Source organism: Castor canadensis, chromosome 13 (genome assembly GCF_047511655.1).
Source record: "Castor canadensis chromosome 13, mCasCan1.hap1v2, whole genome shotgun sequence".
NCBI classification, from domain to species: Eukaryota; Metazoa; Chordata; class Mammalia; order Rodentia; family Castoridae; genus Castor; species Castor canadensis.
This window is the reverse complement of record NC_133398.1, coordinates 65060310-65084661: the sequence shown is the minus strand read 5'-3', so window position 1 is coordinate 65084661 and position 24352 is coordinate 65060310. Positions and strand designations below refer to the sequence as shown.

The window sequence follows — 24352 nt, the reverse complement described above, 5'->3', positions numbered from 1 at the left end:
CAACAGAGGCAGGTATGGTGGCACATAACTGTCATCCATTCATTCAGGAGGCTGAGACACTAGAATCACAAGTTTAAGGCTCACCTGGGCTAGAGAACTAGACCCTCAAAAAAAGGGGACCAAAACTAGACAATGGTAGCAAAAGCAAAATCAGAAAAACATACCATTAGTAAACAGTACTTCTATGAGACAAGAAATATAATTGAAAATAGTGGACTAGGACTTTCCTGAGTCTCTCTGAATCTGAAACAAAACAAGTGCACGGTTTCAGGAAGAGGTTAGTGGCATAGAAGAGAAAGGAGGGGCAACAGTAAACATTACACAGTTAAGAGACAAGGGAAAATTCAAAAATATTGATTGTTAGATTTATAAAAAGAAACAAAGTATGCAAACATAGACTGCTAAGCAAAACACACCTCAAAAATCAGTGTGGACCCAGGAAACTGGTTCAACTTGAACTCAGATTCAGGGACAAAGAACTACATGGGCAGGAAGTGTATGCCACTACCCACTGTGCTACAGAGGGGAACCATACTACTCTGTGCAAGTGAACCGCAGGCCATGCCATGCTACAGAGGGGACCCATGAGATACACTGTGCCACAGAAAGGAACTGCAAGCTGCACCACAGAAGAAAGCCATGGGATGTGCCACACTGCAGAGGGTAACTGTGGGCAAACACATTGGAAGAGCTGCAGATGGAACTTTGAGGGACAGAGATTGGAGGAAAGCACTCAATGCTCTGGTGGGACTCAGCCTAGCAACAGCTATTTCTGATCTAACCTACTTGGACTTCTGGGGGTGAGGGGTTGCATTGCACACAAAATAAACTGCAAAGGACAAGTCCTCCTCAGCCAGGAAGAAATATTGACTGGTGATGTTCTGTTGTAGTATGTGTTTTTGTTTTCTTTAGACTGTTTTGGTTTTCTCTGTACTTATTTTATTGTGTTCTCTCTCAATATTACTTCTGACACATTCATTCCATATACTTCTCTCCTCCTTCCTAACTTTCTTTTTCACTCTCTTTTTCTTTGCCCATCCCCCATCTTTTTATTGGTTAATTATTAATATCTAGAGATTTAATAATTTTTTAAATCTTAGTTTATCATATAAATACCCAAGTATCATTCTCTACTAACTTTATTGGAGCTCTAGATAATGACACAAATTACTTTTAAAACTGCATTTAAATATCTGGTTTGGTTAGGCATCAGTGGCTCATGTATGTAATCCTAGCCACTTGGAAGGTTGCAATTGGGAAGATTGCAGTTCAAGGCCAATTGAGGCAAATAAGTCCACAAGACCTCATCTCCAAAATAACCAGAGCAAAATGGACTGGAGGCATGGATCAGGCAGTAGAGTGCCTGCTTTGCAAATACAAAGCTCCAAGTTCAAATTCCAAGTCCACCCCCAAAAAAATCCTGTTTGGTTTTGAATTTTTTGTTTCTGTTACTGCTGTCTGCTTTCTCTCTTCTGAGTGATAGTAAGGATCATAAATCCAAGAAAAGTCTACCCATTAAGAAGACACCAATAAAATACAACAAAAATTTTTTAAAAACCTGACAGACAAATGCATAAATCATGATATAGAAACACAAGAAATATGAAAGAGCAAGGTAATATGTCTCCTCCAAAAGGTGCTTAACTCCTCAATAACAAATCCAGAGATATTGAAATGATTTAAATACAAGAAAAGGAATTCAAATAGTTTTTAAAATGATCAGTGATCTCAAAGAGGATTGAAACAGCTGAATGAAGTAAGGAAATCAACTTAAGACATGCACAAGAAAATCAGCAACACAGATGAGAAATTCAGCAAATATATTGAGATTCAGAAAAAAATGGAAACACCAGAAATTAAAAAACTCAATAAATTAAATTTTAAAAAGTGGTAGAAAGCATCACCAATAGACTGTATCAAGCAGAATAATAATATCAAGAATTGAAGGAAAGATCAAGGAAATACTATATTCAGACAGTAATAAAGAAAAAAACAGAGATTCCAAGATGGCAAATAGACAGAGGAAGCAGAAAACATGCTTCCTAAAATAAAATCTTGGAGAGATGCTGAAGATACACCTTATAGGAAAAACCACCAAGAAGAGGCAAAACTCTGACTCTTCCACAGCCCCAGCCCGTGCATAGCATCCCCACTCCATGGTAAACGAAGAAACCAGGAGGGCTCCCACACCACCAGAAGCCATTTCCTACGAGCTCAAAAGATGCAGACCACCAGGTAAGGTAAGCTGCACATGGTACTCCCACATACAACCCTGGGCCAGATCAGCATAGCCCCCTGGACAGACTGACCCCCACCCAGAGGAAAAAGAGAAAGAAAACAAACTGAATAACAAAAAACAACAACAAAAGACATGTATCAAAGAGGGCAGGGCTCCCTGAGTACCGAAGAGGGGAGGAGGGGCAATCCCTCACTGAACTGTAAATAAACAAGCTGGCCAGAGAAGGCAGGAGTGGTGGCACCCCCCCCAGCAACCTTGGAGCAGGAAAGTTTGTAAAAGTGGTGGTGTGAGGAAAACTCCACTGGAGAGGGGGGAAGGGACACTTCCCATGTGAACTGTAAATAAACAAGCTAGCCAGAGAAGGCAGGTGTAGGGCCACCTCCCCCAGTGTGCTTAGAAAGGGGAAAGCTTGTAGCAGTGGCAAACACGCCCAGGAGAACTCTAAATAAACAAAACCTGTGGGGCTAGGTGAGTGTTAAGCTCATCCCTGAGATCTGCAATCAATAAAGTCTCCAGCAACAGCTGGCTGACAGCAGCGGGCAGGTGAGCCACAGCCTCAGATAGACATTCACAGAACTGTCTCCAGAGCCTTTTTTTTTCTGCTTCCTTTGATAAGACAACAACTGAACTACACCTGCATGCTGAAAGATTTACTGAAATTGTATTGCATTTGAACTTGGGATACTTTGATGTGTTTTTTTGTTTTTTGTTTTGTTTTGTTTTTTCCCCTTTGATGAGACAATGACAGAACTACTTCTGAGACACCATTTCCAGGATTGGAGACTGAGGGACTAACACCAAAATTAAGACTTAAACTTTATTGCACTTGAACTTGGTTTTTTTTTTTTAATCCTTTCTCTGTTTCTCTAATGCCTGTTTAGCTTATGGTTGATTAGAACACTATCTCTCCCTGTTTATTTCATTGACACTGGTTTTTTTGTTGTTTGTTTGCTTGTTTTTGTTTTTCCCTTTTTCATTACCTTCTTTGCTTTCCCTCTCCTCTTACCCTTCCATTCTAAATATCACCACTGTTATTATTACAAGCTAGAAAACACTTAATTGCACACAGTACAGGAACAGTAACAATACTGAGGGCAATCATGGGAAGACAGAAAAAAAAGGGAAACCAGTTCCCCACAGCAAAAAATTAGTACAGGAACCAGAGGGAAATGAAGAAAACAGATACTCAGATCTAGACTCCAACAAAACGAAGATAAACTATCCCAAAGAACCCAATGAATCCCACAAGAACAACCTGAAAGAAGAAATCTTGCAAGTAATCAAAGAGAATTTTATAGAGATGATACTGGATATGGTCAATCAAAATGTACAGGAGAGACTCAAGAAATTCCAAGACAACAAAGATAGAGAATTTGAGAAAGCACAAGAACAAATAAAAGAAACCAGAGAAGCACTGTATAAATACCAAAGTGAAACAAAGAACATGATAAATAAAGAGATAAATGAACTCAGGACGAAGTAGACAACATTAAAGAGGAAGGGACTCAGGATATGGAAAACCTCAGAAAAAAGAATGAAACAGAAATGCAAAACAAAACGGAAGGCCAATCCAGCAGAATAGAACAAGCAGAAGACAGAATCTCAGAACTTGAAGATGAAATGGTAATTAAAGGAAAAACCAAAGAACTATTAGTTAAACAACTCAAGACCTGTGAAAAGAAACTGCAAGAACTCATTGACTCCATCAAAAGACCAAACCTGAGAATCATGGGCTTTGAAGAAGAAGAGGTGCAAGCAAAGGGAATGAGTAATATATTCAACAAAATAATAACAGAAAATTGCCCAAATCAAGAGAAATCTATGCTATACAGATGCAAGAGGCCTCCAGAACAATAAACAGACCTGACCAAAATAGAACTACCCCACAGCATATTATCATTAAAACAACAAGTAAAGAGACTAGAGAAAGAATATTGAAGTCTGTAAGAGAGAAAAACAAATAACATAAAAAGGAAAACCCATCAAAATCACAGCAGAAATCTTAACAGAAATATCAAAACCAAGAAGAGCTTAGGGTGAGATCTTCCAGGCACTGAATAAAAATAACTTAAACTCTAGGATACTCTCCCCAGCAAAACTATCATTCAAAACAGATGGAACAATAAAAGTCTTCCATGATAAGCAGAAACTAAAACAATATGTGACCACAAAGCCACCACTACAAATATGTGTCTACCCCGAGCCGCCGTTATCCTCAGATACCATATTAAGAAAAACCTTACATCCATCTGTCATTACTGAGCAAGTGCCTTCTTGGTGCATTAAATCTTCTACTTTCAGACTTGAATATCAGATTCTTCAAGGGATTCTGCACACGGAAAGTGAAACCCAATATAACCATGAAAGGGCAGGCAGCACCAAACTACAAGAAAAGAAAAAGCAAGAAAGTAGAGAGTAACATCGATTTAGGTACACACAATCAAACCTTTAAACAACTAAGACAACTAAATGAAAGGAATCACCACATACCTATCAGTACTAACACTTAATGTTAATGTACTTAATTCCCCCATAAAAAGGCACCGTTTGATGAACTGGATTAAAAAGGAAGATGCAACAATTTGTTGCTTACAGGAGACCCATCTCACCGAAAGAAATAAGCATAGGTTTAGGATGAAAGGCTGGAAGAAGATTTACCAAGCCAATGACCCCCAAAAACAGGCAGGAGTAGCAATACTTATGTCTGACAAAGTAGACTTAAAACCTACATTGATCAAGTGAGATAAAGAAGGACATTCCATACTAATAAAAGGGGAAATACACCAAAAGGAAATAGCAATTAGCAACCTATATGCACCCAATGTCAATGCACCCACTTTCATTAAACATACCCTGAAGGACATAAAAGCATATATTAACCTCAACACAGTGGTCATGGGAGACTTTAACACCCCATTGTCATCAATAGATAGCTCATCCAAACAAAAAATCAATAAAGAAATCCTAGATCTAAAATATACAATAGATCAAATGGACCTACTTGATGTCTACAGAACATTTCGTCCAACTTCTACACAATATACATGCTTCTCAGCAGCCCATGGAACCTTCTTCAAAATAGATCATATCCTAGGGCACAAAGCAAGCCTCAGCAAATATAAGAAAATAGAAATTATACCATGCATTCTATCTGATCACAATGCAATAAAACTAGAACTCAACAACAAAAATAAAGACAAAAAACATGTAAACAACTGGAAACTGAATAACTCATTGCTTAATGAACAATAGGTCATTGATGAAATAAAATAGGATATTTAAAGGTTTCTGGAGTCAATGAAAATGAAACACTACCTACCGGAACCTGTGGGACACAGCAAAGGCAGTCCTGAAAGGAAAGTTTATAGCCATGAGTGCATATATTGAAAAGACTGTAAGATCCCAAATAAATGACCTAATGATACATCTCAAACTCCTAGAAAAACAAGAACAAGCAAATTCCAAAACAAACCGAAGGAGAGAAATAATAAAAATAAGAGCTGAAATCAATGAAATAGAAGCCAAAAAAACCATACAAAGAATTTATGAAACAAAAAATTGGTTCATTGAAAAAATAAACAAGATTGACAGACCTCTGGCAAACCTGACTAAAAAGAGGAGAGAAAAAACCCAATTCAGTAAAATCAAGAATGCAAAAGGGGAGGTAACAACAAACAAAGTCCAGGAAATCATCAGAGACTACTTTGAGAATCTATATTCAAATAAATTCAAAAATCTTAAAGAAATAGACAGATTTGTAGATACATATGATCATCTAAAACTGAACCAAGAGGATGTTAATCACCTGAATAGATCTATAACACAAAATGAAATTGAAGCAGCAGTCAAGAGTCTCCCTAAAGAGAAAAGTCCAGGACCTGATGGATTCTCTGCTGAACTCTATCAGACCTTTAAAGAAGAACTGACACCAACCCTCCTTAAACTGTTCCATGAAATAGAAAGGGAAGGAAAACTGCCAAACACATTCTATGAAGCCAGTATTACACCTATCCCAAAACCAGACAAAGACACCTCCAAAAGGGAGAACTATAGGCCAATCTCCTTAATGAACATTGATGCAAAAATCCTCAATAAAATAATGGCCAACCAAATTCAACAACACATCAATAAGATCATTCACCACAACCAAGTAGGCTTCATCCCAGGAATGCAGGGGTGGTTCAATATAGGAAAATCAATAAACATAATAAACCACATTAACAGAAGCAAAGACAAAAACCACTTGATCATCTCAATAGATGCAGAAAAAGCCTTTGATAAGATCCAACATCATTTCATGATAAAATCTCTAAGAAAACTAGGAATAGAAGGAAAGTATCTCAACATTATAAAAGCTATATATGACAAACCTAGAGCTAACACCATACTTAATGGTGAAAAACTGAAACCATTCTCCCTAAAATCAGGAATGAGACAAAGGTGCCCACTATCCCCACTCCTATTCAACATAGTACTGGAATTCCTAGCCAGAGCAATTAGGCAAGAAGAAGGAATAAAAGGAATTCAAACAAGTAAAGAAACTGTCAAAATATCCCTATTGCAGATGATATGATCCTATACCTTAAAGACCCAAAATACTCTAATCAAAAGCTCCTAGACACCATCAACAGCTATAGCAAGATAGCAGGATATAAAATCAACATAAAAAATCATTAGCATTTCTATATACTAGTCATGAACAAACTGAGACAGCATATATGAAAACAATACCATTTACAATAGCCTAAAAAAAAATCAAGTACCTAGATGTAAACTTAACAGAGGATGTTGATGACCTCTAATAGGAAAACTATCAACTTCTGAGGAAGACTATAGAAAGTGGAGAGATCTCCCATGTTCATGGATTGGTAGAATCAACATAGTAAAAATGTCTATACTCCCAAATCTAATCTACATGTTTGATGCAATTCCCATCAAAATTCCAATGACATTCATTAAAGAGATTGAAGAATCTACCATTAAATTTATATGGAAACACAAGAGTCCATGAATAGCCAAGGCAATTCTCAGTAAAAAGAACAATGCTGGAGGTATATGCCTGACTTCAAACTATATTACAAAGCAATAGCAATAAAAACAGCATGGTACTGGCACAAAAACAGACATGAAGACGAGTGGAACAGAATAGAGGACCCAGATCTGAAGCCACCCAAGTATGACCAACTTATCTTTGACAAAGGCGCTAAAAATATACGATGGAGAAATAGCAGCCTCTTCAACAAAAACTGCTGGGAAAACTGGTTAGCAGTCTGCAAAAAACTGAAACTAGATCCACGTTTATCACCCTATACCAAGATTAACTCAAAATGGATCAAGGATCTTAATATCAGACCCCAAACTCTAAAGTTGGTACAGGAATGAGTAGGAAATACTCTGGAATTAATAGATATAGGCAAAAACTTTCTCAATGGAACCCCAGCAGCTCAGCAACTAAGAGATAGCATAGATATATGGGACTTCATAAAACTAAAAAGCTTCTGCTCAACAAAAGAAATGGTCTCTAAACTGAAGAGACCAACCATAGAGTGGGAGAAAATATTTGCCAGCTACACAGCAGACAAAGGACTGATAATTAGAATATATAAGGAACTCAAAACACTAAATTCTCCCAAAATTAATGAACCAATAAAGAAATGGGCAAGTGAACTAAACAGAACTTTCTCAAATGAAGAAATTCAAATGGCCAAAAAACACACGAAAAAATGCTCACCATCTCTAACCATTAAGGAAATGCAAATTAAAACCACAGTAAGAATCCACCTCACCCCTGTTAGAATAGCCATTATTTGCAACACCACTAACAACAAGGATGTGGGGAAAAAGAAACCCTTTTACACTGCTGGTGGGAATGTAAACTAGTACAACCACTCTGGAAAAAAATTTGGAGGCTACTTAAAAATCTAAACATTGATCTTCCATATGATCCAGCAATACCACTCTTGGGGATATACCCAAAAGAATGTAACACGGGTTACTCCAGACGCACCTGCACACCCATGTTTATTGCAGCACTATTCACAATAGCCAAGTTATGGAAATAGCCAAGATGCCCCATTATTGATGAATGGATTAAGAAAATGTGGTATTTATACACAATGGAATTTTATGCAGCCATGAAGAAGAATGAAATGTTATCATTTGCAGGTAAATGGATTGAATTGGAGAACATCATTCTGAATGAGGTTAGCCTGGCCCAAAAGACCAAAAATCATATGTTCTCCCTCATATGTGGACATTAGATCAAGAGCAAACACAACAAGGGGATTGGACTTTGATCACATTATAAAGCAAGAACACACAAGGAAGTTATGAGGATAGGTAAGACACCCAAAAAACTAGATAGCATTTGTTGCCCTGAACACAGAGAAACTAAAGCAGATACTTTAAAGCAACTGAGGCCAATAGAAGAAGGGGACCAGAAACTAGAGAAATGTTTATTTTGAGAAGAATTAACTTAGAAGGTAACACACATGTACAGGAAATCCATGAGAGTCTAGTCCCTGTATAGCTATCCTTATCTCAACTAGCAAAAACCTTAGGTCCTTCCTATTATTGCTTATACTCTCTCTTCAACAAAATTAGAGATAAGGGCAGAATAGTTTCTGCCTGGTAGCAAGGGGGAAGAGGGGATAAGGGAGGGATCAGGGGAGGTAAGGGAATGGGTGGGGGTAAGGGGGGAGAAATGACCCAAACATTGTACCCACATATGAATAAAATAAAAATTTAAAAAAAGCATAAGCAAACATGATCACAACTTTCAAAAACTGTGGACATAATCAACAAACCAAACTTAAGAATCCATGGGGTAGAATAAAGAGCTGAAATACAATCTAAAAATATAGAAAAAAATTGAATGAAATTAAAACGGAAAATATCCCAAATCTAGGGAAAGATATGGACATCCAAGCCCAGAAGACATTTATAACTTCAAAAGACATGCTACTAAGAAAAGAAAGCTACTAAGTTACAATATACTTAAAATACCAACACTACAGAACACAGAAAGGATAATGAAAGCTGCAAAAGAAAAATGCCAAATTACTTATCTCAGACTTCTCAGCAGAAATCCTAAAAGGCAGAAAAGCATAAATGATGTATTTCAAACCCTAAGAATAAATGCCTTCCAACCATGAATACTATATCCAGCCTTAGCAATAGATAAGGCCAGACACAGTGGCTCACACCTGTAATCCTAGCTATTTGGCAAGCAGAGATTGGGAGGATCATGGTTCAAGGACAGCCTGGGCAAAAAGTTCATGAGATTCCATCTCAATCAATTAAAAATATCTGGGTTTGATGGCACATGCCTGTCATCCTAGCTATATAGAGAGTATAAACAGGAGGATTGTGGTCCAGGCAGGACTGGGCATAAATGCAAGACCCTATTAGAAAAATTACTAAAGCAAAAACAGCTGGTGATGTAGCTCAAGTGGTAGAGTACCTGCTTAGCAAGCACAAGGCCCTGAGTTCAAACTCCAGTGCCATCAAAAGAAAGTCAAAGGATAAAGACCTTCAAATATAAGCACAAAGTAATTTATGGCCACTAAGTCATAATTGCAGAAGATACTTAAAGGAATACTGCACAGAGATGAAGAAACATTAACAAACACAAGAGTTCAGGAAAGAATTAATTTGGTAAGAAGAATGGATGAAACATGAGAATTAGGAAAGAATCAAACATGCTCAACTAGCAAACCCTGAAGGAAGAAATAGAAGAACAAATAGTATTAAAAAAAATCACAGGCATCAAGACACTTAGCATTATCTCAATATTAACACTAAATATAAATGGTCTTAACTCTCCAATTTAAGAACACTGATTGGCTGATTGTATTTAAAATATCGAACTGTTTGTTATCAAACAGGAACTATTTCACTATCAAAGACACAGACTGAAAGTGAAAGGACAGAAAATGAAATTCCCATAAATGGAACCTGAAAGCATGCAATAGTAACTACATTAATATTTCACAAGCAGACTTAAAGCAAAAATTAGTGAGAAGGGATACATATATACATGCATATTATTAAAGGGAAAATCAAGAAGATGTAACAGTTGTAAATATATACCAAATGCAAGTACATACAATTTCATAAAAATAAACACTTCTCCAATATAAAAGGACAGATATGTCCAGATAAATAGTGGGTGGCATCAATACACAAGGCCATCCAAACAAAAAAAATCAACAAAGGAACTTCAGAGTTAAACTGCACCACAGATCAAATGGACTTAATAGGTACATACAAAGAATCCTATTCAACAGGTGTGGAATATACTTTCTTCTCAGAAGTGCATAGAACTTTCTCCAAAATAGTTTACATTTTAGTTCTTAAAGCAAGTCTTTAAAAATGCAAAAAACATTGAAACAGTTTCTTGCAGCTTAACCTATCACAATGGAATAAGATTAGAAATTAATATCAAGAGAAACTATAAAAACTCTATAAACACATGAATATTATACAATATAGTTTTGAATGATCAGTGAGTCATTGAAGAAATAAGGAGGAAAATAAACAATGTAGAATAAAATGAAAACAAAAATATAACCTACCTTTGAGATTCAGCAAAGGAAGTTCTAAGAGGAATCTTTTTAACTAAGAATGCCAAATTTAAAAATCAGAGTGATATCAAATAAGCAACCCAATGGAGCACCTAAAAGTCTTCAAAGAACAAGAACAAACAAAACTTAGAATTATTGCATGGAAATAAATAATAAAGAGCAAAGATAAACTAATGAAAAGAAAACTAAACGAATACTACAATGAGCCAATGAAACAAAAGAGTTAATTCTTTGAAAAGATGAACAAGATTGGCAACCCTTAGCCAAACTAACCTAAAGAAAGAAAATATGACCCAAATCAATAAAATTAGCCATAAAAAGGGAGCTATTATAAGAGATACTAATGAAATCCAGAGGATTCTTAGGGAATATTTTGAAAAATTATATTCCAATAAATTAGAAAATTTAGGAGGAATGGATAAATTTTTAGAAACTTATAACCTACAAATATTAAATCAAGAAGATATAAGCAACTTAAATAGATTTTTAATGAGCAATTAAATTGAAGCAATAATTGTCTCCCAACAAAGAAAAGTGCAATACCAGATAGATTCACTGCTGAATTCTACCAGATCTTTAAAGAATTAACACCAACTTTCCTGAAAGTTTATAAAATAGAAAGGGAAGGAACACTACCTAGTTAATTCTATGTATTACCCTCCAAAACCTGATAAGGATGCAATATAAAAAAGAAAACTATAGGGCTGGCAGAGTGGTTCAAGTGGTACAGCATCTGCCTGGCAAGCATGAGGCCCTGAGCTCCAACTCTAGTACATCACTCTCAAGAAAACTACCAATTTTCCTGATGAACATATATATATAAATGCTCAATACTTGCAAACAGAATTCAACAACACACTGAAAAGATCATATACCAGGATCAACTTGGTTTCATTCCAAACATGTAAGGATGGTTCAATACATGCAAATCAATAAACATAATACAGCACATAAACAGAATGAGGGACAAAAAAAAATCACATGATCATCTCAACAGATACAGAAAAGGTCTTTGACAAAATCCAACATCTCTTCATGATAAAGAGCCCTGAGGAAATTAGTAATAGAAGGAATTTACTTCAACATAATAAAGACTACATATAACAAACCTATAACCCACAATCTAATAAATGGGGAAAAATTGAAAGCATTTCCTCTAAAATATGGAATGAGACAAGGGTGCTTTTGAATTATTCATCAGAACAAATAAGAAAGAAAAAGAAACAAAAAGGATATAGATAGGAAAGGAAGGAATCAAATTAACCTTCTTTATATGATCCTTCATGTAAAAGTCCATAATGACTTCATGAGAAAACTTTTAGATCTGATGAACACTTTCAGCAAAGTAACAGGATTTAAAATCAACACAGAATAATCAGTAGCTTTTCTATCAAGAAATAATTAATTTGGTGAGAAGAAATCAGGAAAAATCCCATTAACTACATCTTCAAAAAATAAAATACCTAGTAATAAGCCTTACCAGGGATGGGAAAATTTCTATAATGAAAATTATAAAATTCTAAGAAATAAAATGAAGAAGGCAATAGAAGATGGAAAGAACTCCCATGTTCATGGATTGGCAGAATTAACATTATTAAAATGTCTACCAAAAGTGATCTTGCCAAAAGTGATATACAGATTCAATGCAACCCCCCATCAAAATCCCAATGACATTCCTCATAGAAATAGGAAAAAAATGCTAAAATTCATATGGAAGCACAAAAGACCCTGAATAATGAAAGTAATCCAGAGAAAAAGAGTAATGTTGGAGGAATCACAATTCCTGACTTCAAGTTATACTATGGAACCATAGTAACAAAAACAGACATGTAGGCCAATAAAATAGAATAAAGAATCCAGAAATAAGCCAACACAGCTAAAGCCATCTGATTCCTGACAAAGGTGCCAAAAACACAAATTGGAGAAAAGACAGCCTCTTCAACAAATGGTTCAGGGCAAACTGGATATCTACAGATCCCTATGTCTCAACCAGTACAAAGTCAATTCAAAATGGGTCAAAGATCTTAATGTAAGAACTGAAACTACTAGAGAAAAACATAGCAAAGCACTTCAAACATAGCCATTGGTAATGACTTCCTGAATAGGATTCCAATAGCCCAAGAAATAGTGGCAGGAATTGACAAATGGCATTGCATCAAATAAAAAAAGCTTTTGAAAGGTAAAGGAAATAATAGAGTGAAGAGACAGCCTACATAATGGTAGAAAATCTTTGCAAACTATTCATCTGACAAGTAATTAATATCTAAAATATATAACAAGCTAAAAAAATTAAATACTAAAAGAATGGTCCAATCAATTTAACAGCAAAATGAATTGAATAGACACTTTTCAAGACAGAAAGTACAAAAGGCAAGTAAATATATGAAAAAAAGTTCAACTTTAACCATCAGGGAAATGTAAATTAAAATTACATTGAGATTCTCTCTTACCCCAATCAGAACAGCCATCATCAAGAAAACAAACACAACAAATGCTGACAGGATGTGGGAAAAAGGAACCTTTATACACTGTTTGTGGGAATGTAAATTAGTTCACTGTGGTGAGCAGTAGGGAGGTTCCTCAAAAAACTAAAAGTAGAACTACCATATGAACCAGATATATCACTCCTACCAATATACCCAAAGGAATCAAACTCAGCATACAATAGAGATACCTGCATATCCATGTTTTTAGCAGCACTATTCAAAATATCCAAATTATGGAATCAGTCTAGGTACCCACAAATGGATGAATGGATAAAGAACTCAGGGCCTCACACTTGCTAGGCAGGGGCTCTACCACTTTTGCCACTCTGCCAGCCCAGATGAATGGATAAAGAAAATGTGGTGTATATATACACAGTGAAGTATTATTCTACCTTAAAGAAGAGTGGAATTATATTGCTTGCAGGAAAATGGATGGAACTGGAGTTCATCATATTAAACAAAAGAAGATAGACTCAGAAAGACAAGCATTGCATGTTTTCTCTCAAATGTCAAATCTAGAAGGGAAAAATTGTATTAGGTGTGTGGACAGAATTTAGGACTGACCGTCACATAGCTGGTTGCTCTGGACAGGAAGGTTAAATTACCAACCTAGTTCATCATCTTACAGGAAGAGCACAACATTTCCTAGAGGAGTGTATGCATAACAGGAATGTACTGTTGACTCAGAATTAAATTTAAATCTGTCTCCTGAACAGCTACAGGACTTTGGGTAGTGAATCAATATTATCAGATGAGTTATGATCCAAACCAGAGCTCCTAGTTCAGTTTGTTCAGAATACCACCATCCTTTTGGGACAGGGTTAATAGATTCAAAAGCTAAAGACATTATGCGCTTGTCTGTCTGCCAGTGAATAAGATCTAAGAATACAGTCAACTAATGTTACCAGGTGATGCTAAATCCTCCAGGGAGGTCCCTTCCTTGAATGTACTGAGAAACCTTCAGCTGAATGCAGGCCCAAACAGCAAAGAGATGAAGGCTCCAACTATACAGAAGTCTTAGGAATTTTTATCCACTCCAGAGTCTCTTAACTTGTCATTGCAAGAGTTACAGCCAAGCCACAGCACTTCTTTTATTATCTTTAATCTAACAAGAGAAGGTCTGAGCTCTTTAGCTGAGCACATAGTCTTTGCACAGGAGCTGGAGGATTCAGGGAATGATTTCCTCTGCAGTTAGAGCACAGGCAATAGCATTCCAGGGTTCCTTTGGGTTCAGGAGTAGGCACATGAAAGTTTGATTATGGCTACCCATATACAACAGAAAGTGACACTAGCAATGGAAAAAGTGTCCACATTTGTTCTGCTGACTTGCAACCCAAAGTTCCTAGTCTCCTTCCTCAAATGGAAAACAAGTCCAAGTGTACAGTTGAAGGCTGTGACCAGACATTCGTATAGCCAACTCTCTTCAAGTACCAGATCAAAACTCACTGAAATGATGGCTCCTTCACCTGCCCTGCAGAAGACTGTGGCAAAAGCATCTATGTGCTGCAGAAGATGACAGTACACATGAGGACCCACAAGTAGAAGTCCTTTCTGTGCCCTGACCCCAGCTGTGGTAAGTAGTTCACCATAGCTGGAAACCTGAAGAACCACCTGAAAGAACCACCTGAATATTCATATAGGAAGAAACCTTTTCTTTGTGAAGCCTGAGGATGTGGTCCTTCCTTTGCTGAGTATTCTAGCCTCTGACAACATTGGTGCTTCACTCAGTTCCAAGAGATGCCTCATCAGTTCCAAGTATGTGGAAAGACCTCTTCTTGGAGTGAGAGCAGGAATGTACGCATAAGAACGTATCACTTGTAGCTGGGAGCAGTTGGGAGTCAAGAGCAAGAACAAACCACTAAGCCAGGAGGCAGTAGTTTGTTTGAAGAGGCTTCTGTATCCAGTAAAAACCTGATGTTTAACAATGCCCAGCCAAGCCTTGATGGAGAGTCCTTGAGCCTAACAAAGTTGATGATGAGGTGCTTACTGAAGGATTCCCACATCCCATCTTCAGTGCCTGTTGTGAGACATCACTTGGTGACCATGTAGTCAGGGAGTCTGCCTTACCTGCAGTAAATCCACAGGAGTTACTAAATCAAAGAGATTTAACTTTGATGGACATAAGCCTGGGTACTGACTCTGGTAGGAGCAACTGTCTGATCCTAGAGTGACTGGTAGAAACAGAATCTAAGGCTTACAACCTGGCAGAATTAAAATGAATTTGTCAAGGACAAGACCCCACTTTTGCCTCTGTTCATTTTTTCCTGGCAGAGAAGATGGATATGTGAGAGCTTCTCTTCAATCAGCATCTGTTCCAGAGAAGGAGTGAAGCAGTGACTATGGGCTGTGTAACTGTACACTCTCTTCTCATTGCATAATTTTAGAGACTTCTCCCAAAAGTGAATTTGATTATGTGTTGGTTGATGTTTTTCATTATAACTGTTGAGGGGAGGTTTTCCTTTGAAGTTTTGATTCTAAATCTAGCTATGTTTTCACATGCTTGAGCAACCAACCACTGGTTTTTAAGATGCTTTGTTTTGAAGAAGAGGAATGATGTCTATTCTCCCTTTAGCAACTGGAGTTGCCTCTCAGACACTGGGTTGCAAAAAATAAACTCCTTGAATCTCTCCTTGGCCTGGGCCAAGGAGAAGTCTCCTATATATCTCTACTCAGTCACTCTGCTTTCTTTTTATATGGAGCATACAGTAGTGTTACAGAAAAGCCAATTTCTTGGCCTCCATGCTAATTTACAATTTACAAATAATGAGAGCAGGGTTTTGAGGACAAGGAAATAAGGTTTATTATTTGACAGACAAAGAAGAGGACAGGGAGAGTCAACCTCTCAAAGTTCTGTCCTCTCACTTCTAAGAGAAAATGTCTGCTTTTTGAAGGAAAGTTCAGGGGCTCAGCTTGACTACATGACAAAGCACATGTCCAGAGTGGCTGCTGGCCTTGGTTCTCCAGGTTTTTGGTGTCATATCCCCAAAGTTGGATATCTTGGCTGACAGGTTTACTTCTCCAGTGATCAGAGAGAGAGATGGGGTAGAAGATTACCTAGTTTAATTGAAGAGTAAAGGGAGTTAACTTTGGACTCTCCAGCATGCAGACAAACAGGGAAAGAATGTCAGTTTAATTAATTTGATCAGATATCAAAGTTATTCAAATACTGAGGATAGGAAATTCTGCTTAACTATAGCATGATTCTTGCTATAACTGAGCTCATTAGGACATGCCACGGTCTGGTCTAGCTGGAAAACAGCTTAGAAGACCCTAACTAGAGTTTGGTCAAGGACAGAGCCTTTGTCATAGTAAAGACTTTTATCAATAAAAAGGAAAGATTAATAGAAAATTCTCAGTTTAAGAAGAAAAAGAATAACAAAATAAACCAAGAGAAAACATAAGGAAGGAACTGAAAAAGATAAAAGCAGAAATCAATGAAATAGAGACTATAAAAACATAGACCTACTTAATAAATTAGAATCTTGGGTATTTGAAAGATATTTTTAAAAACACATATCTCCAGCTAACATGACTAAGAAAAAGAAATCACAAATATGCAAAATAACAAATGGTAAAGGGGAAATAACTACTGAATGAAAACTACAACAATCATAAGATCATCAGAATCATAACAATCATCACAGGTATATTGTGTCATTTATCTCTATGCAAGTAAGTTTGAAAAGAGAGGAAATGAATAATTTCCAAAATAAATACAGATAACAAAATTTGAGTTCATTTAAATAAATCAATCTCTATGAAAAAAAAATAAAGAAGCTCAGTAAGGAATATATTTTACCTGAAGATATTTTTGCAGGGAAGAGTTGATGAACTATCGCAGAGATAATTCCAATACTCTAAAAATTGTTCTAGAGCATTAAGAAAGAAGAATAGCATCCTAATTCCCTTTATAAAACAGATATAACATTGTTACCTAAACTTGATATATCTATCTATCTACATCTTTTCATCTTATAGTCAATATTTAATCTAACTGGGGAACACTAAAATCAGGGAAAATATCAGGATGTCCACTATCTCCACTGCTATTCAATACTGAAGTAGAGATATCAGTCAATGCAGTTGTACAAGACATACAAGCAAGTGAATAGCTAAAGAAGGAATAAAGCTATTTCTACTAGAAAAGGACAGTGTTGCTTAGTGACCCTAAAGAATAATAAAACTAACTTAAACATTTAAAAATTTGGGGTTGTGGTGGTTCATGTCTATAATATCAGCACTCAGGAGGCTGAGGCAGGAAGATCAAGAGGTTCAGGCCAACCTGAGCTACATAGCAAGTTCTAGGGCAACTTGGGTAAAATAGCAAGACTCTGTCTCAACAAAAATTTAGTTAAGTAGAATGACATAAAATTAACATACAAAATTCAATACCCTTCATAGATACAAACAATAACCAGTTAGAGAAAATCCCATTTATGATAACAACAACAAATATTGAAGAATAAATTCAGAGTCAGGAGTAGTGGTGCAAGCCTGTAATTCTAGTACCTGGTAGGCTGAAACAGAAAAAGGGCAAGTTTGAGGCTGGCCTGGGCAACATAGTAGGACTTTGTCCCTGCCCCCCCCAAAAAAATAAAATTTAGTATGAAATATGAGAGCTCTGTATGAAGAAAAAATTTAACATACTTCTGAAAGCACCAAATCAATGTGAACAAATAGAAAGACACTGCCTGTTCGTGGATTAAAAAACTAAATATTATTAACTTGTCAGTTCTCCTTAGCTTAATTTATAAACTTTACACAGTCCTAATAAAAGTAACAATAATCATATCTATGGAATTAGGCAAATTGATATTAAAGTTCATGGAAAAACAAATATGAAAAAATAACCAGAGAACACACACACACACACAAAATACAAAACACTAAACAAGCAAATGCACTTATCAGGCATTAAAATATACTATAAAACTTCTATAATCAAAATATTGTGGTATTGGCACATGAATAGACAAATAGCCCAGTTCAATACAGAAAGCTCAGAAATAGTATCAAGCACATTTGGCAATTTGGATTTTATAAAAGTGGTACCTCAAATCATTAAGGCAAAGATGGACTTTCAATAAAATGATTATGGGAAGATAAAGTAGCCATTAGAAAACATAAAATTAGATTTATATTTCACATGATTTATAAAAATGAGCTCCAAATGGGTTTGGAAAGTAGATACAAAATATAAAAGCAGTTGAAAACGTCAGTCCCCACAAAAACTTGCATGTGGATATTTATAGCTGTTATTCACAATTGCTAGAATTTGCAGGCAACCAAGTTGCCCTTCAGTAGGTAATAGATAAATAAGTTGTGGTATGCTCAGAAATGAAATATTATTCAGTGCTAAAAAGCAATGAACTATCAAACCACAAAAAGACATGGAAGAGCTCAAAAGCATATTATTAAGTGAAAGAGGCCAATCTGAAAAGGATATATACTGTATGATTCCGAATATATGACTTTCTAGAAAAGTCAAAACTATGGAGACAGTAAAAAAGTTCAGTGGCTGCCAAAGAGAATGGGGACGAAGAGGGTGACAAATAGGTGCAGCACAAGGAAATTTTAGAGGTGAAACTTTTCTGTATGGTACTATAATGGTAAGTATATGTCAGTATATATTGTTGAAACATTTAGAATGTATAGTCCCAAGCCTGACACCTACTGTAGACTGGGGACTTTGAGTGATAATAATATATTAATACAGGTTCATCAGACAAAACTCTGGCACAGGGTGCTGATGATGGGTAAGGCTATGCAAGTGTGAGTGAGGGGATATAGGGGAACTCATTGTATTTCCTGGTTAATTTTGCTGTGAACTTAAAACTATTCAAAAAATGAAGTCTGTCTTTAAAACTATAATATAAAACATACAACTACTAGAAACAAATGAGAATTCATTTTTAACTATGTAAGGCAAGTTTTCTATTTGTCAAATCTAGAGGTGATAAAGGGAAAGATCAATAAATTTTCTGAATAAAAATAATTTTACATAAAAAAAAATTAAACAAGCAAAAGGAAGTGGATATAAGAAAACCTGAGGAACCTGGACCAACAACGGGCAGAATAGAAGTGGCAGATAATTAATGGGAGACAGAAGGGTGTCAGAACTCACTAGAGAAAGTTAACTCTCAGGGTTGGTTTTGACTTTGACCCATGAACAACTGGAAATCTGATGATGGAAAAGGCAAGCCACCTGCAAGGCTGGTGATGTTGAGAACCAGGTGGCTGCCATTGCTACAAGGCCTGATTTATGCTTTACAAGAATCATTCTGGCTGTTGTATCAAGGAGAGACTATAGGAGCCCTGGCAGAAACCAGTTACATGGTTTTCATAATATTCCAGCATAAGATTATGGTGACTTGCATCAAGAATATCTCAGTATAAGATGAATGGATCAAGAAAATGTGGTATTTATATACCATGGAATTTTACTCAACCACAAAGAATAATGAAATTTTGTCATTTGCAAGTAAATGGATGGAACCAGAGAATATCATTTTAAGTGAAGTTAGACTTGCTCAGAAGGCCAAAACTCACATGTTCTCCTTCATATGTGGATTATAGACCTAAAACAAATGCAGTAATATTACTGGATATGGGTCACTCACTAAGGGGAGAACATGCACAGGAGAAATAGGGAAAGGAAAGGAAACCTAAAACTCCCTGTTGAGGAGTGAATAAAGTAATCTAAAATTGGCAGAGGCCACTATGGGAAGGAGACCAGGAAGTAGCAAAGAAATCTGGTAGAAACAAACCAGTATGGGTTGCAACACACATGTGCAGGAAAGCAACGCTTATCAATCTCTCTGTATAGCTATCTTTATCCCAAACTAGCAAAAACGCTATGTCTTTCTTATTATCTCTTATGTTTTCTCTTTAACAAAATCAGAGAAGACGGTGGAACAGGTTCTGCCTGGAAGCAGGGGTGAGGGGTTGGTGGGGAGGAGGTGGCACAAACAATGTGTACACATGTAAGTAAATGTAAAAATGATAAAATAAAAGGAGAGGAAGAAAAGAATGTCTCAGGCATTTAAAATCAGATAGATTCTAGCTGTCTTTTTAATGAAGAACCAACACAATTTCTGACAGATTGGATATAACACACGAAAGAAAGTGAGGAGTCAAGGGTGACTCTAGGTATGTTAGTTATCCATCACTGAATAACACATTATCAAACTTAGTGGCTTAAAAGGATACCATTGATTAGCTCAAAGTTTAAAGAGATGGTAAGGAATCTGAGCATCACCTAAATGTCTACTATGGCTTTGGGTCTCTCTAAAAGCTGAGATCATGCCATGAGACAATTGAGGAGGAACAGTTTCTAGTTTTCTGACCTGGGTATTGTCGGGATTCAGTTCTTTGTGAGCTGTTGGCCAGAGGTCTCTCTTGGTTCCTCACTATGTATACCTCTCCACAAAGTATCTCATAAAATGGCAGCTTGCCATATTATGGTGAGTGGCCCACAGCCAGCCAATGGGACAGAGAGATCACTGGCAAGATGGAAGTCACAGTCTTTGGAAAACTAGTTATTTGAGTGGCATCCAACGACTTTTGCTATTTTTAATCATTAGAAGCAAGTCAATAGGTCTAGCCCATACTCAAGGGAAAGGGATTATACAAGAGTATGAATACCAGGAGCTGAGATCATTGGAAATCACATCAGAAGCTACTGACCATGTCAGAGTTTTAGTCTGAATAACTGGACTACTATTGATGATATTTACCAAGATGAGGAAGACTACATTAGGAGCCTCTTTGGTGGGACAAAGTGGGATGAATTAGTATCATGGATTTTTCATGTTACATTTGATGTGATTATTAAATGTGCACATTGGATATATACCTGGCTCTAAAAGGACCTACTTGAGCAGGGGATAAAGGAATACTAATGATCTTGTATCTTGGTATATCTTGATACTGTACTCCAGTGTCAAAGTGAGCATACATGTTAGCATGTGTTTCACATGAGACAGTACTGTATTTGGATTAGCAACAGAAGTCCCAAAGTCACAATGCATAGGTTGAATGCCTGCTATGCTGCCTAATACTTAATTGTCCATGAATAAGTTACTTAATTTTTTTGCACCTCCTCAATGTCCTCATCCTTAAATTGGAAAAATAACAATAAATAAAACATGGAGATGTAACCAGAGTTGAGTGAATAAGATATATGAAAACATCTTAGAATAAGGCTTTACTCACTTGCAGTAAGTTCAGTATATTTTGAGTAATATTGTTATCACTTTTTTAAAAATCACATTTAAAAGAGCATGCAACTTGAAAATATTGTTGACATCTTGCAACTTTGTGTTGGTAAAAATTTACCAATCTTCCAAAAAATGCTTTATTTATCTACATGTGATCCCTAGCTGTTCTCCCATTTAAATTACTGATAAAGGAAAACAATCTGAAATAAATAAAATCATCATAATATAAAAATCAACAAATTGAAGACTTCAGGCATAAAATACATATTAGCATCCATTTAAAAATAGAATCTATTTATTTTGCTATTCAACAACTTTTTTGATTATGCTTCCTATACCTAGATTCTGAGAATACTTAATTTAAAAGAGTATATATTCCTGAGTACTTATGGTATTTTCTTCCTTTACATAGGTTGAGCAAAGATTAAATTGGGGTTTTCCAGGCATCTTTTGTTCAGACAAAGTTTTGGTGATGGAAGGAAAAGGGTGGTAGTAGAGATTTTGCCTCAATTCTTTCTGGAAGAGTGGACCATAGAACACTGGAGAGGGATGAGACCAGCATAACTGTGTTTTTGACCTAGTTTGTTTGCACCCTGGAAGGAGTAGCTTAAGACTTGCATCTTTTTCTTCTTCCTAACTGAGGTTCAGAAAAAGCAGAAATATTTTAGAATCGTCTGTGGTTTTCAGACTTCCTACTGAGAATCAAGTCCTTAGTATACTGAAGATGTGTGCCTGAGGATATTCTGTGTAAAAAAGGCAATTAGAGGGCTAGGCTTTGCATTCCTCTGCCATGAGAAAACTTCAGTTTTCATCTGCTTTGTGTGTTCAGCTTTTATATAAACTTTGTTTTAAGAAAATGTTCTTGAGCTAAAAAGAAATTGAAAATCATGACTAAAGAAGTCTCTCCCCAACTATATTACACCCAGGATTTCTGTAATTCAAACATCATTAGACTAAATCTACAAATCATGGGTATAGAAGAAGGGAAAGAGATACAAAGAAAAGGCATAGATAACCTATTCAACAAAATAATAGCTGAGAACTCCCCCAACCTTGAGAAAGAGAAGAACGTTAAAGAGCAGGAGGCTTATAGAACACCAAACTGTCAGGACCAAAAAAGAAACATCCCAGACATATCATAATCAAAACACTCAATATAAGGAACAAGGAAAAAATACTGAAAGCTGTAAGAGAAAAAAAACAAGTCACATATAAAGGCAAATGCATTAGACTAAGAGCAGATTTCTCAACACAAACTCTAAATGCAAGAAGGTCCTGAAAGACATATATCAGGCCTTGAAAGAAAACAACTGTCAACCTAGACTAGTCTATCCAGCAAAACTATCTTCCAAATTGAAGGAGAAATGAACTATCTACAACAAGCAAAAATGAAAGGAATTCATGTCTATTAAACCAGCATGCAAAAAATACTTAAAGGATTCTGACACACAGAAGAAGAAATTAGAGTGAGAAAGGAAGATGCAAGAAGGAATAAACCCTTTTGACCAAGTGGATCAGTAAACAAGGACTAGGAAAAAAGTAAACACCAGAGGAATAAATGATTGGAAACATCACACGCCTGTCAATACTAATACTGAATGTCAATGGCCTCAATGCTCCAATCAAATAGAATAGCAAATTGGTTAAAAATCAAGACCCAACCATACATTGCTCACAAGAGACACATCTCACAAAAAAAAAAAAAAAAAAAAGAACTGGTTTAGAGTCAAAGGGTGACAAAAGGTTTTCTAAACAAATGGACCATAAACAGGCAGGAGTAGCTATACTTATGTCTTACAAAGTAGATTTAAGACTAAAATCAGTCAGAAGAGACAATGAAGGTCACTTCATATTAATTAAAGGAATAATTCATCAAGAGGAAATATCAATTCTTAACATATATGCACCAAACATAGGGCACCAAACTACATTTAAAAAAACCAGTAATGGGTTAGAATAGCCATCATTAGCAATACCACTAATAGGTGTTGTCGAGGATGTGGGGAAAAAGGAATCCTCTTACACTGCTGGTGGGAATGTAAACTAGTACAATCACTCTGGAAAAAAATTTGGATGCTACTTAAAAAGCTAAACATTGATCTACCATTTGATCCAGCAATACCACTCTTGGGGATATACCCAAAGACTGTGACACAGGTTACTCCAGAGGCACCTGTACACCCATGTTTATTGCAGCACTATTCACAATAGCCAAGTTATGGAAACAGCCAAGATGCCCCACTACTGATGAATGGATTAATAAAATGTGGTATCTATCCACAATGGAATTTTATGCAGCCATGAAGAAGAATGAAATATTATCATTTGCTGATAAATTGATGGAATTGGAGGGAGGGGGCCAGTGGAAAGGGGGAGAAATGACCCAAACATTGTATGCACATATGAATAAAATTAAAAATTTTTAAATAAATAAATAAATAAAAATAAAAAACCACTAATGGACTTAAAAACACAGGCCCCAACACAACGATAGTGGGAGATCTGATTACCCTGCTGTCACCAAGAGATCATCAAGGCAAAAGATCAACAAAGAAACTTCAGAACTAATACAAACCTTAGACCAAATGGACATCATAGACATCTTCTGAGTTTTTCACCCAACAATCATGCAATACACATTCTTTTATCAGCTCATGGAACTTTCTCCAAAATAGATCATATTTTAGGACACAAACCAAATCTCAACAAATTTAACAAAACTGAAATAGCCCCCTGTATATCACAATGAAATAAAATTAGAACTCAACAACAAAAGAAACCACAGAAAATACTCAAACACATGGAGACTGAACAACACACTGA

The 24352-nt window shown here is 36.2% G+C and overlaps 1 pseudogene; it reads left to right on the top strand.

Moving 5' to 3' along the window:
- The first annotated feature begins 639 nt into the window (after positions 1 to 639).
- LOC141415464 (zinc finger protein 410 pseudogene) lies at positions 640 to 15659 on the top strand (annotated as a pseudogene).
- Positions 15660 to 24352: the final 8693 nt, after the last annotated feature.